This window comes from Pseudophryne corroboree, chromosome 5 (genome assembly GCF_028390025.1).
Source record: "Pseudophryne corroboree isolate aPseCor3 chromosome 5, aPseCor3.hap2, whole genome shotgun sequence".
Lineage (NCBI taxonomy): Eukaryota > Metazoa > Chordata > Amphibia > Anura > Myobatrachidae > Pseudophryne > Pseudophryne corroboree.
In genome coordinates, this window is record NC_086448.1 from 260720971 (window position 1) to 260736130 (window position 15160).

General features: G+C 41.9%; 1 long non-coding RNA gene across 1 annotated transcript in view; it reads right to left on the reverse strand.

The window, feature by feature from the left end:
* Positions 1 to 15160, reverse strand: part of LOC134928972 (uncharacterized) — a 95868-nt gene that overhangs the window by 61922 nt on the left and 18786 nt on the right. The window contains exon 2 of the long non-coding RNA XR_010178174.1: positions 3693 to 3803. This is a non-coding gene — a long non-coding RNA (uncharacterized LOC134928972). The remainder of the gene's footprint in view (positions 1 to 3692; positions 3804 to 15160) is intronic.

The following is a 15160-nucleotide window of genomic DNA, read 5'->3' on the forward strand; positions in this document are numbered from 1 at the left end:
ACTTGGGTCGCTTAGCTTAGTCATCCAGCGACCTCTGTTCAAATTTTAGGACTAAAAATAATATTGTGAGGTGTGAGGTGTTCAGAATAGACTGGAAAGAGTGGAAATTATGGTTATTGAGGTTAATAATACTATAGGATCAAAATTACCCACACATTCTATGATTTAAGCTGGTTTGAGTGGTTTTTGAAAAAAAACACCCGAATCCAAAACACCCCCGAACCCGACAAAAATTTTTAAAGGAGGTTTTGCCAAAATGCGTCCGAATCCAAAACACGGCCGCGGAACCAAATCCAAAACAAACACAAAACCCAAAAAATGTCCGGTGCACATCTCTAGTTAGATCACATGAGCACAGTCTTAGTTTTCACATAGTTTTTTTTTAAATGTATTGTAGTGCTCTGGGTATAGTGCTGCTGGTCCTTTTTTTTCTCTGTTTGACTTTCTTAACCGCAGCTGCTTCAGTCATGGGGGAGATGTACTAAGCCTTGAAAAGTGATACATTTCACGGTGATAAAGTACTAGCCAATCAGCTCATAACTGCCATGTAACAGGCTGGGTTTAAAAATGACAGTTAGAAGCTGAGTGATTGGTCATTTGGGGGTCATTCTGAGTTGATTGTAGCTGTGCTAAATTTAGCACAGATACGATCATCTTCCCAGACATGCGGAGGGATGCCCTGTCCTCCCCGCATGTTAGTCCAGCCCCCCCCGCACAAGTACAAAAGCATTGCACAGCGGCGATGCTTTTTTACTTGAAGAGTAACTCCCGGCCACCGCAGCTCCTGCGGCTGGCCGGGAGTTACTCGTCGCTGCCCATGGTCACAGCGGCTGTGTGTTACATCACGCAGCCTATGCGGCCTGCCCCCCGCAGAGTCCGGTCACGCCTGCATTGGCCAGACCATATCCTGAAAACGGCGGCCAAACGCCGCCGTGCAGCCCCCTCCCTCCTAGCGACCTCCCCTACCTATTAATCAGGCAGAGGCGATCGCTAGGTAACGACGGCCTTCGGCCCTCTGGCATGCACCGACGCATGCGCAGTTAAGACCCGATTGCTGCGCTGAGAACAACTGCATCGTGCGATCGGGTCGGAATGACCCCCCTTTATCACCATGCAAATTAGCACTTTTTAAGGATTAGTACATCTGGCCCAATTGTGGGTTTTTTTTTTTACATTTTCCTTTGGTTTCCTCCAGTGCCTGGAATGTTTTTTCTCTTGTTTCATGCGTTGCTTTGGTGCAGGACATACAATCATTTCCACAGTGAATTGGACTTATTTGTAGTAGAACCCACAATGTGACAAATGTTACACAATTAAAGAATATTGCTTCATTATCTAGTGTAGATCATACATATGATTTTATACATCTCAAGACACTAAATAAAACCTTCCTTTTTTCACCTACAATACTGTAACTACCAAATTTATTTCTTCAGAATATTATTATCTTGATGTGCTTGATAAGTGGCATCTCAATATTATGGGGGTGATTCATACTATAATAAGACCTATAGCCAAAAGCAGTTTTAGATTTGAATATATTGGTTAATACTGGGCACAAAATCTACTCTAATATTTGCAATTGAGCTTTTGCCCAGGCTTTAACACACAGTTTTATTGGTAGTCTCTCAGGTAATGGTCAGTAGGAAATATGTATAAATCAGTGCATATGGCATGTTAATAGCTTTTACAAACTGCTCAACCTCTGCTACAAGCACACTCAATACTTTAAAATACTTTAAGGCTTTAACAGGACTAAGCATAATTCTGGAATTATAAATGAGACCTCAGACATTTCTTTGTTATTTCTGCAACATTTATTCTATTTTAAATTATATTTTTAATGCTTCTTTTCTGTGGAATTGCAGTAAATATATGTTGTTATTTGATACTGTCTCAATACAAATTTAACCTTACACGCACACATGCATCATAATATAAATCTTTTCAAAAAAGAAATTGCTAAACTAGTTTATTGACGTTTTATACCTATTCAACCAAACAATCATTTTAAAACCTGCTTCTCCAAAACAGCTGGGATGTTTTTATTAAATAAATATCAGAACATTTATATTTACAGTAGAAAGCTGCTCTCCACTGACTACCCAATTTCTCATTAAGTCCACCCAATAACCTAAGTCACCAACTTAGATCAATATATGTAATCAAGACAGTTAGCAACTTTGGGAGTCATTCCGACCTGATCGCATGCTGCTGTTTTTCACAGTGCAGTAATCAGGTCACTACTGCGCATGCGTATGCACCGCAATGCGCAGGCGCGTCATACAGGTGCAAAGCGGATCGTTGCTGAGTGATGGATTTAACGAAGAATCCATTCGCACAGCCGATCGCAAGGAGATTGACAGTAAGAAGGCGTTTATGGGTGTCAACTGACCGTTTTCTGGGAGTGTTTGGGAAAACGCAGGCGTGTCCAAGCGTTTGCAGGGCGGGTGTCTGACGTCAATTCCAGGACCAGACAGGCTGAAGTGATCGCAAGGGCTGAGTAAGTACAAACCTACTCAGAAACTGCACAAAACTTTTTTGTACCCCTCTGCTGCACATGCGATCGCACGCTTGCAAAGCAAAAATACACTCCCCCATAGGTGGTGACTATCTGTTCGCAGCACTGCAAAAAAATAGCTAGCGAGTGATCAACTCGGAATGACCCCCTATGTTGTTTGCTACATTTGACTTTTTTTACTTCACAGTCAATAATAGCAAAGCCTTTCCATTATTACGTAATGTGCTTCTCTTTGCATATTGTTCTCATTTTAAAAACCATTATACTGGCAGATCCCAGCCAGAAAAATCTGAGCCATTGTGTTGCGTACCTTAGATAAATGGATATTATGGGAGGGGAGGCATTTGATATGCCGGCTGTCTGGATCCCGGAGCTCAGCATACCAGCGCTGGGATCTCAACAGCTGGCATACCGACAACTATTATCCCTCTTGGGGGGTCCATGACACCCCTGGAGGGAGAATAAATAGCGTGGCATGCGTAGCGCGCCACCGTACCCGCAACGTGGTGAGTACAGCGAGCCCGCATTGGGGCTCTTTTGTGCTCTACCCTTCTGCCGGCATGCTGGCAGTTGGGATCCCAGCGCTGGTATGCTGGGCGTCGGGATCCCGACAGCCGTCATAACCTAGTAGACCCTATGGGAGAACTCAATTGTGAAAATCATTATTTTAAATTTGTAGGGTACTCATTTCTTATATCTTGGAGAACATTCTCCCTAAAGTCTGAAGTCCCTTTTATACAAATGTTACAGTATTTAATTTTCTCTCCATATCTGATTAATCATTAGATTATTAGGGTTGGGTATGATTTGCCGGCGTTCAGAATGCCAGTGGTCATAATACCAACCATGGCATCCTGATGTTCAGAAACCCGAGAGGGGAAGGAAGTAAACTTACCTTCCCCCCCGGCCCCCTAACTCTAACCCCATACCACAGCTAAAACCTAACCCCCCCCCCCACAGCCTAACCCTAACCCTCCCCAGTGTTGCATAAACCTAACCCTTGCTTCCGAGAGCCTAAACATAGCCACCTTCCTGCAATCTGATCATAACCCTCCCTGGGTGGTGTCTAAGCCTAACCCCACCTCCCTGCTGCCTAACGCCCCCCTCCCTGGGTGGAAACAGACGTACCCAAACCCTCCCCCCTAAAGCTGACCTCCCTCCAGTGGCTTACCTCTTGGTGCAGCGGTGTGTGGACGTTCGGGGTCCCACTTGTAAAAAGAAAGGCGTGTCCATTCTATTTGGCCGTCATCTTATACTTACACCTTCAGAGATAATTAAGGTCCTGAGGGTAGATACTTCATATTAATTGGGACATTGAATGGGATTCCGTACACAGTTTAAAATATTTATGCTCCAAAACAATCTCAGGCTGCTTTCTTCCACACTTTTAATAGTTTACTGGCTCTTGTTAGACAGGGCATAGTAGTTTTTGGAGGGGATTTTAATGTGATAGTCATCTGGACAGGTCCAAACCTCTCCCTAAATCTCTACAACAATTCCACTCTCGCAATTCTGCAGCCCTGAATCTTCTCTTATCCCAACATCTACTCTTGAATGAAGAATGAAGGAACCCACCACCCGGGACTACATCTATCACTTGATGAAGTGGCTCCAGCTACCCATCACACTCCACGTAGACTTAGATGTCAACCATGGCACTCTAAATATACTAGACACCTACAAAAACTGTCACGTAAAGTAGAACGCCAGTGGCGTAAATCTCGTAGTTTAAGTGACTTTCTCACATATAAGACCGTGTATCAATCTTATCGTAATGCTCTGGACACTGCCAAACAAACATATTTCTAATCTCTCATCTCTGCTCAAGCCTCTAACCCCAAGCGACTTTTTAATACATTTAAATCACTTCTTGTCCCTCCTTCACCCAAGCCACCAGCCACTTTCAGTGTGCAAGATTTTGCTTCCTATTTCAAGGACAAGATTGATAAGATCCAAAATGAAATTGTATGCTCTTCCACAGCCAGTGGCCTGCTCAATTCCCTTCCTGAACCCTCTAACACCTTCTCTTCATTTGATCCTACAAATGAAGATGAAGTATCTGCGCTATTTTCATCTGCCTACTCTCCTACCTCTCCCCTTGACTCTATTCCCTCACAAATTAGTAAAGCTCTGTCTGCTGTGCTCATCCCAACCTTAACTAAAATTTGTAATCTCTCTCAATCTACTGGTATTTTTACTTCTCTGTACAAGCATGCAGTGATTACTCCCATTCTGAAAAAAACAAAACTCTGACCCTAACTCTCTCTCAAACTACCATCCCATCTCTCAGCTCCCATGCTCCTCCAAGCTACTTGAGAGACTTGCTGACACTCACCTCACACACTTTCTTAACTTACACAGCCTACTGGACCCACTTCAGTCAGACAGCACTGACTAAGGTAGTGAATATAAAGGGCATTACTCACTACTTATTCTCCTTGATCTCTCTGATGCTTTTGACACTGTTGACCATTCTCTTCTCATACAAACACTGCAATCCCTATGTCTCCAGGACACAGCCCTTTCTTGGTTCTCATCCTACTTATCTAATCACTCCTTCAGTGTTAATTTCTCTGATTCCACCTCCTTTTCACTACCTCTCTCAGTTGGAGTACTGCAAGTCTCAGTCTTAGGTCCTCTGCTTTTCTCTATCTATACCACATCTCTTGGCAAACTATTCAACTCTTTCAGATTTCAGTACCATCTCTATATGGATGATACTCAAATCTACCTAACCTCCCCAGATTTGTCACCATCTGTATTGGGCCGTGTCACTGAATGCCTTTCTGCCATTTCATCTTGGATGACATCACGCCACCTCAGACTTAATATTTCCAAATCAGAATTAATTATATTTTCACCGGCCAATAGTAGTTACCAACCTGATATCTCTATCACTCTTGATAACTCAGCAATCATCCCTACCCCACAAGCTCGCTGCCTAGGTGTCATTCTTGACTCTGAACTGTCCTTTGTTCTCCACATTCAATCGGTCTCAAAATCATGTTACATACATCTAAGAAACATATCCAAAATATGACCATATCTTACACAAGACACAGCAAAAACTCTAATCCATGCTCTCATTATCTCCCGCATTGATTATTGTAATAGTCTCCTGAGAGGTCTTCCCAAACATAGGCTCTCATCACTACAATCCACTTTGAATGCAGCTGCGAGGGTAATCTTCCTCGCTATATGTTCATCATCTGCATATCCACTCTGTCAGTCCCTCCACTGCTTACTGGTATTCTACCGTATTTAATATAAAATACTTTTTCTTACATACAAGGCTATTAACCAAACTGCACCAACATACATCTCTTCACTGATCTCTAAATATCTCCCTACCCTACCTCTCCACTCTGCACAAGATCTGCAGCTCTCATCCATACGCATTACTTGTTCACACTCAAAATTACAGGACTTTATCCGGGCATCACCCACTCTGTGGAATGCCCTCCAACGCACAATAAGACTAACCTCTAGTCTCCAAACCTTTAAATGTTCCCTGAAAACTCACCTCTTCAGACAAGCCTATGAAATTCCAGACCCACCCACATAACCTTCACGGCTTCCCTATCTAATTATATCCTCTCTGTACAGTACACATACCATCACATATCTTGTCTTTCTTTACTCTCACACCCTCCTGACACTTGGCCAACATTGCTGGGTGATCATATCATACAACCCATTAAGAACCTAGCAATCTGGTGGACCATTATGTAATAGGTAGCATCTATACTTGTATATCAATGCCTATTTCCCTATAGATTGTAAGCTTGCGAGCAGGGCCTTCCTACCTCTATGACTGTCTGTTTTTACCCAGTTTTGTTCTATTACTGTTCTAAAAGTACAATGGAATATGCTGCGCTATATAAGAAACTGTTAAATAAATAAAATAAATAAATACTCTCCTCTATATGATGTTCGTATATACACGGTTAGACATGATCTTCCTAAGCACAGAACCGGCCCAACGTATATTGGATACCTCCATTTACCATTCCGTTCACCCTCTAGTCTCCGCTCACCAGCCCTTGTGGTGATGAACTCCTTCTTAATCTCCTGCTTAAAGCCCAACTAGCGGAATAATTACTGCATTACTTCAGAGCTAATAAGAATCCGAGCATTTCCCCATGTATTATGCCTTTGGGTCCCCTCAAGCCTCCCCTAGAACAGTAGCAGAGATCCAGGATTTCCTCTCACAATGCCAACACCCTCGCTTATCCCTGGAAGCAGCCTCCACACTTATTGCTGAAATCTCTGATGAGGAGGTTGACAATGCTATTAAAACTCTAGACTAACAAAGTGCCGGCCCCTGATGACTTCACGGCCAGTTATTACAAAACAACTTTTTTTGTTTTTTTCACAAATTACATTTCACACTGTGGAGCCACAGGGGCTATATGTATAAATGCTGTGGGACATGGTCTGGCCCTGAACACATAAGTGTTTTTTATATAAAAAAAAATGTATTATTATTTTTAAACACTGCTGCAAATCACTGCAGTGCACTTATATTATTAAGACAGTGGCATGACCTGGCTCTGAAAACACACATTTTTCTTCTACACACTGCTGCAAATCCATGTGATTATTATAGTAATGGTGGCATGCACTAGTGTGCACCAGTAAAAGTTTAATGCTGCACTAAAGGCAGTGACATAAAAAATAAAACAAGACAATCAAAGTCAATCAAAGGTTAATGCTGCCCCTGTATTTGGAGCTCTGGGCAGGACTACAGGCAGTGACAAAAAAAGAAAAAACAACAACAGTGTGCACCAAGAGTTAAGGCTACCCATGTTCGGCTGTCTTTTCGTATGGGCTCAATGGGCTCTTGCCCAAGGGCCCCAGGGGTAAACAGGTGCTGATATCTTATGTTCACCTCTTTCCAGGGGTACCAAATTTTTGAAAGTCGGCCCTGGGGAACCAAAGATATATGACTTCAAAGTAGTGGTCCCTATCCAAGCCTGTTAATGTTTCTTCCCAGCCAGATATCTTGGGTTCTGTCTGACTTAGAGTTTTTCTGAGGGTATATTTCAAAAGCTGGGACTCTCCCCTTTTGGAAAGCACTGGCAGTTTGTCTCTACTATGCCCAGAACCAGATATATCAGCCTGCAAGCAGCTGGTCCCTGCTCCAGCTCCACACACCTAATATGCAGTTTTATATTTTCATTGTTGGATTGCTCTGGCTCCTGAACTCTGATCCCCAAGTCACCAGAATCTTCTGAAAGGTGGGACTATCTCGTTTTTTTTATCCCATTAAAACTAAGAAATCTGTTTCCAGGAACTGGAGATATCTGCAGTCAAGCAAGCTGCCCTCCCACCAGAAAATGATGAATATTAAGCCCACTCCACTATCGACCCTCCCCTATGTATTAAACACCTCATACCACCCTGGAAGTCATGTACCAGGGCCCCTTCATTCAGCCCAATGTCCCTCACGCTCCATCTGTGCAGTAAAGGAATAATTAGCAGAAATTATTGCTCCAGGTCTCACATGTTGAGCAGAAGACAGAACACACCTTCCACACGTGGGACATCAAAGCTGCCACTGATAGCACCTCCCACCCCTGCCGCCGATGGGTGGGTAGGGGCCCCAGTGCATTTCTGTGCCCAAGGGCCTTCACTGCTGTTAAGACGCCTCTGCTCCTGTATTAGGATCTCTGGGCTGCACTGCAGGTAGTTAAAGCACCAGTGTGACTGATTGTGCACCAATTACGGGTTAATCAATAATGTCATTGAAAAAAATAATGCTGCCCTTAGGACACACTTGGTAGGATCTCTGGGCTGTCTGCAGTGCACCAGTTTATACTATTATGTCCTGGCAGTCTAGTAGATATGCTCTGTCATGTGTCCTGTGTGAAATGGTGCTCAAATCACTGATGGAGGGGCGTATATCGAATCCAAAACACGCAAGATCTGATTCCGAAGATGACATTTTGACTCATTTTGGAATTTGAGCAAGGTGGGAAAACCCGGCTCAGCACTCAGATTCCCTTGGATCCTGGAAATTCTCAGAGAACCGAGCCTGCTCATCTCTAAAGTTTTATTAAAGTTTACAATATATATTTAAAAGTTATGCAATATTCCTGTATTTATTTTTACATTCTTTTCTTATACATATATAATAGCTATTTAATTAGCTTAATATTTGAATTGGTAATAACTGGGCAGGTCCATAATGACTTTTGTAAGAAAATAGAGAACCAGAAGTTACTTTATATTAAAATTTTAAATCATTTATTGAAGCTAAATACAATATTGTATTAATTATTCATACTAAAAGTGGTTCAGAGTTTTGCATACAACGAAGGTTCAGATTATTAACTTTAGAGAAGAAATGTAAAGGAAAATATGTATATTATTTTAACTCTCAAATATTTTACAGTATACAATATACATTCTATGAATAATCCCTAAACATTAAATATTTCATAAAAATGTAATTAGTTTAAAATTAAAAAAACTGTTTGGCGATAAACATAGTACATAGAACAATTGCTTGTTTTTACATAAATACTTAATTTTTGAAAATACAGTAGCAGGCAAGCGCAACATGGAAATATTTAGACAAATCTCAATTGAACATTACATCATGCTATTGTCAAGTTACCAATCAAAACATTATCTCACACAGAAGAGCCACATACTACTGTATTCTACTACTTTCAGTAAATGTATTTAGTTTTCACTAGTAGAGAAATTATAAGGTCCTGAATTTGTTCTCTTTTGTCAGTATGGGGGTAGATGTAAGACCAGGCGATATGGGGCAGAAGTGGTATCAGTGCTCCTCCATGTAAGAACAGTATTTACTGACAAGTACGCCAATACGCCGGGCAATGTGTGAATTGTCAGTGGCACTGACTGTTCTGACACTTACAGCTATCGATTTCGACAGCTGTAGATGTCATTGCCCTTTCCCTACTGCAGAGACAGCTCTGTCCCTTGGCTGCAGTGACTGCCGGCTTCCAGGCTGCATGTGAGATCTCGCACATGCCCAGTGAGCAGGCTTAGGGGGAGAGACACAGCGCTTCAGCACTAGGCTGATGCGCTGTGAGTGCTGATAGGCTGTGGGGGTCTAGCAGAGATCTCCGGAGGGGTAGTTTCCGCTCCCCCACTTTGGGAAATGAGATGTTTATACATCTTGTTGCTACTGCTTCTTGCTTTGCCTCATTAAAGAGGCAAAGTAGGATGTGCTATAGTCATATGATCCATTTGCAGGCTTGGACTGGCCCACAGGGTACAGGGGAGACCACCGGTGGGCCCCACTGCCTGGGGGCCCACCTCCTTCTCTAAGGATCAGGTTGCAGACTGTACACTTGAATTATACATCATACATATGTTACCTTATGCTACACTATGGTGTATTTTCTACAGTGCATTGCTGTTATTAATCTGTTATTAATCTGGTACATTATCATTCATGCAGCAGATTAATTTACTGTAAATATTTATTAAGGGGCCCAGACGTTGCACTCTCTAATGGTTAGTCAAACCAATGAGGTGGCAGGCCACACACCCTCTGTTGACTGACCACACCCCTAAACATGGACCCCTACCACTGCATTCCCCCTGTGGGCCCTACATGCCCCAGTCCGACACTGGCCATTTGGGTATAATATATCTACCCCTATATTACAACGTAATGTAAATTACTCAAACATTAGAATACAGTAATTTGGAAATGCATCAGGTTGTATAATCAGAACTGGTCCTCACCACCTTCAACAAGAAGGGGGATATCCAGGGCCCTGGGCTGGCACTACCGGGCATTGCCAAACTGTCACACTGATGTCTTGACCACAGCTGAAAGAGACTATTAGGGGGAGATTTATTAAATCTTGGAGAGAAGTAGAGAGAGATAAAGTACTATTTCTTACAATTGTTCACAATATATTTTATAACTTGTTCAAAGACAAAAAACATTGAAAAAGGGGTGTGACCTTCGCAAATAGATAACAGTACACCAAACACAGAAATGTGCAACTGCTTCAATTTAGCTGATGGTTCATCTCAAAGGGAATAGTAACTTATGTGAGTTGTGAAAGCTACAGATTATAATATTTTAACAGGTTATCTCACTTAGGGGGAAAGGTATCAAGCCTTGAAGAGTGATAAAGTGGAGAAGTTGTCAAAAGCAATCAGCTTCTGTTGTGGCTTAATACTTATCCCCTTTTTATACTACTTTTACAACTAAATCCCGGGTCCAATCCGAGTAAAGTGAACACAGCTGCTCTATTAATAACTCTATTGTGCCTTTCACACTGCAGATCATCTGAGTTGGTCCTGGGAATAACCCTGGTCTTGACCAGGGTTGAATTTCCAGGGCACCAAAGCCTTTCTCACCAAGCCAGGACCCGGGTTGCCCCAGTAATATCCCAGATTAGGTGCTCAGTGTAAAAGGGGTATTAGCTTTATATTCTCGTATTGCTGTTGCTTGCATGCTTAGTGTGTATATCTTATTGTACTGTATAACAGTTTTGAGCAGATTGATTCATATAGAAGGTCACTTGACACAATGATCTTCCTGCACCTGTTTGGCAGGAGCGTCACATCAATATTTTTTGCTTTTGTAGATACTTGGGTTGTATTAATGTTGCCTGAACTGAATACTTTTATATGCAGTAATACTCTAGTTGCCTGTAGGTTCTTTAAGAATGTGTTTTAGGAATGCACCTAAATTACTCAGATTAAGTACAATTATTAGATATATTACATACCCACACAAAGCAAAATGGACTCCCTTAATGTAAAATGAATGCAGAGTTGGGAAAAATAGTACTTACGTTATTTGAGAGGGAAATTCATTTGCCGTTTTGGGACAACACTTTTGCATTGAAAAGGTTTGGAGATAAGTATCTCTTTTGTAAGTGTACATTAGCCTATATCATATGTTTAACTACTGTATTTAGCTAACTATGACTTTATGACTAGTAATTTGTGATAAATGTACACGGATCTTCTGTTAGTTGTGCAGACCACATACTGTATCTGCAAATGGCATTATTATTACATTGTACAGTATATCATAAACCGATAACTTTTCTACAGATGGTCATGAAATGTCAATATTATAAAGTGCTCTCACAAGAATCTAAATGTGAGTCTTTTGAACTGCTGCAAATCCAAGGAATTAATCTTATCTCACCTCAGATTATCTGCTTATACATCCGAAGATATTTTTTTCATATCTGGGCAGTTAATGATTTTCAATGACTAGATTTGCAAAATGTTAGCATCCATTACATTTTACTGTGTCTATATTTATCTTTCTTTTTTTTCTAGACATGTGAGCATCAAAACAACTAATGTTCCAATTAAAACTGCACAGCAAACAAAATCCTTGCCACAATGTGAATCTAATTTGCAAATCTGAAGCTACTGTATTATGCATTCAGCATGCACAAGCGAAATAGTATTTGTAGCCAAGGATTAGTCTCATGATACCCACGTTGCAAACACCTCCAGGTAATGCTTCTTCTTTTGGGAATTAATAAATGGAACTAAAGTAGAACAACCCTTATGTTGTCATAGGTCATTATACTCTACAGTACATATGGTGTTGCAATATGAATTATATTATATTAAGTATTTTTTTGTTTTATTTCCTGGAGATGGGCAACATATGGTAAATTGTATATTGGTCAAATACAAGATCAGGAGAAGCAAACTGAAAGCTGGAGTAGTACAATCTCTGTCCATCTGAAAGGGAGGATAGCTGAAGCTTCAGCTGAGAATTTATTTATGTACACAATTAATATGTACTGGTTACAAAGTCATTGTACAGGAACCATAAAAAAGTTATACTTGTTAATAAAAAACAAACATACGATCAATCTATTGTTGTTCCTTTTCTATTCTAATATCGCCATTAAATACTATAATACTTTAAATAACAGAACGGGTTCAGTATGATTTACCGCCACCCCGGATGCCGAATATCAGTATCCCGACATTGGCATCCCGAGCAGTAGAATGCCGGCAGGGGGGCAAATGCAACGAAGCCCCTTGCGGGCCCATTGCACTCGGCATGCTGTGGGCTTGTAGTGAGCTATGCTCGCCACAGGTTCTATTCTCCCTTTATGGGTGTCGTGGACACCCATAGAGGGGGAATCCCATAGGCGTGCGCAGCACATTTTATTAGGGGGTGCACCGTCGGAGGGGTGTGTCTAGCACCGCCTTTTCGGCGTGTCTAGCACCATCTATTGACGTCAACGCAATATAAAATATCCACCCTTGTAGCAATCCTAATAAAGCAGATACATTGTCAGATGTTGTGGTATGCACCAAACAAATACCCCTGATGGCACTCACTGCAATAACACTGCTCCTCCTCAGCCTGGTCTGGCTGCCCCTCTCTTTCCCCTGCAAGCTGCAGCAGCTTACTTACAAGTCAGTCACTCAATGACAGTCGCAGACTAGTACTGCTGCTGCTGGAAAAACGAGTGACGTGTCAATGCTGCTGCCGGCCGCCTGCCAGTATTGAATTTATCTTCCTAAGAGGAATGCTGGTTGCATGCTGCTCCTCATCAGTGGCTGGCATTGGCATAGCATAGAAGGAGAGAGGTGGGCGTGTGGTGGGTGTGACGGGTGGACGGTGGCATCCTTGATTAACCCAGGCGTCCGGCCAGTAATGCAGTCCTGACAGGGTGCAGCACAGAGGGGACAGTAATCAGCCTGCTCGCGATCACTGCATCAGGCATGTGAGATCGGGGTGCACCCCCCCCCCGTGCACACCTATGGGTAATCCCCTACATCACCGGTATACCGGCAGCGGTATGGTGCACCTGTCAGGATCCCAGAATCTGCATTGTGACAGCCAGGATCCCCACGAACAGTATGCTAACCGCATACAAACAGAACAAATACCAGGGCCCAGGGATAAATATAATTGGGTGTAAGAATCAGAGGTGTGCGTATTTTTAAATCAGCAATCATTTACAAGGAAAAAACAATCTGGTTATGCTTTGTAAATGATTGCCACTTTCAAAATCTGGGCATTCTCACACAAACACCTTCACCTCCGCTTCTCGCACCCTATTACATTTACCCCCAAGTGTTGCATATAGTGGATAAACGACAGGGAAGTGTAAATAATCAGTTATTTATAAAATAGTATTGGAGACGTACCTCTGTATCTTTCAAATGGGAGGCAATCAATTTGCCAGCTGTCAGGATCGCGGAGGTCAGGATAGTGATGCCGGAATCCCGACAGCCGACAATGCCGACAGCTGTAATACCAGCTCACAAGGGCTATTCCCACTCGTGGGTGTCCACGACACCCACAGAGTGGAAATAGATCCTGTGGCAAGTGCAGCGAGCACCCGAACCCGCATGGGGACTCATAGAGCTCTCCCCGCTGCCGGTATTCTGGCGGGCAGGATGCCACTGTCAGGATACTGACAGCCGGCATCCTGTTTGCCAGGAATACATATATGTTTTCCCTTTCATTTTTTTAGCTACTTTTAACATCAGTTGAAATATAATGGCTACATCTTCAAAACATTTATTTACAGAGTTTTTTTTTTCTTTTTCTGTTGACGTGATTAAGTTGTTCATAACTATAGAATGAAACATACCGGAAGTTTGGAAAGATGAAAAAGTAAAGTATATCACTTTAAATGATTAATCTTTGTATCACTGACATTGCTAACTAAACATACAATTACTTTATGAGATATACAGTTTTGCTAGCAATATGTACAGCTGGTGTTTGCTCTTGTTTCAACTACAGACGGAGCCATGCTAATCGTGGCTCCGTCTGTGATGCTCATGCACCCCACTCACTAGAATGGGAGCATCTCTGTGTGCTCATGGCGTGACTAGGTGGACGGATCGCCTAGTCATGCCGTGAGCACTCGTATGCAATGCAGCCGCCTCATATGAGCGCGGCTCCATCTGTAAGCTATTTTCTCAAATAGATTAAAAAGGAGGGTCCTAATTGTACCACATAAGAAAAATGAAAAATGCTGGTGCATATTCTAAGCACTAAGAATACTGATAGTCAAAATAATTTGGATAAACTGTTACAGTTAACATGGGGTATGAGTGAAATTCTTAGGACACATTTAGCCAAATACGTGGGCCCATCCACTGCATCCAGGTGAACTCATTGGATCCCTAATATGTCTAATATTAAGACATTATACAAATGAATTAAGGTCTTACCGTTAAACAGATCCCATTCTAATATGAAGTCAGCAATGCAAAAACCTGTGCTAATTAAAACACCTGAGGGTAGATGGGAGGGATGCTAGTACCAAAATGAAGGAGCCACAACTTCAAGTGTACAATGTATATACAAATCTAGAGGAAAAAGGGACTTGAGCTGTACATAAACATAAGAGGTGATATCATGCTGACGCTTCTAGTATCACACAGGAAATAGAAAAATGCTGAGGCACACTCTAAGCACAAAGAATACTGATAGCCAAAATAATTTTGATAAACTCTTACAGTTAACAGGGAGTTTTAGTGAAGTTCTTAGCACTAGTTTGAGCAAATATGTGGGCCCATCCACTGTGTCCAGGTGAACTTCATTAAATAAGTCCCTAACATTTCTAATAATACCAAATAGATTATCATCTCTTTCATGAGCAGGTATCCATGTCTATGTCTACTTTGTTTAAC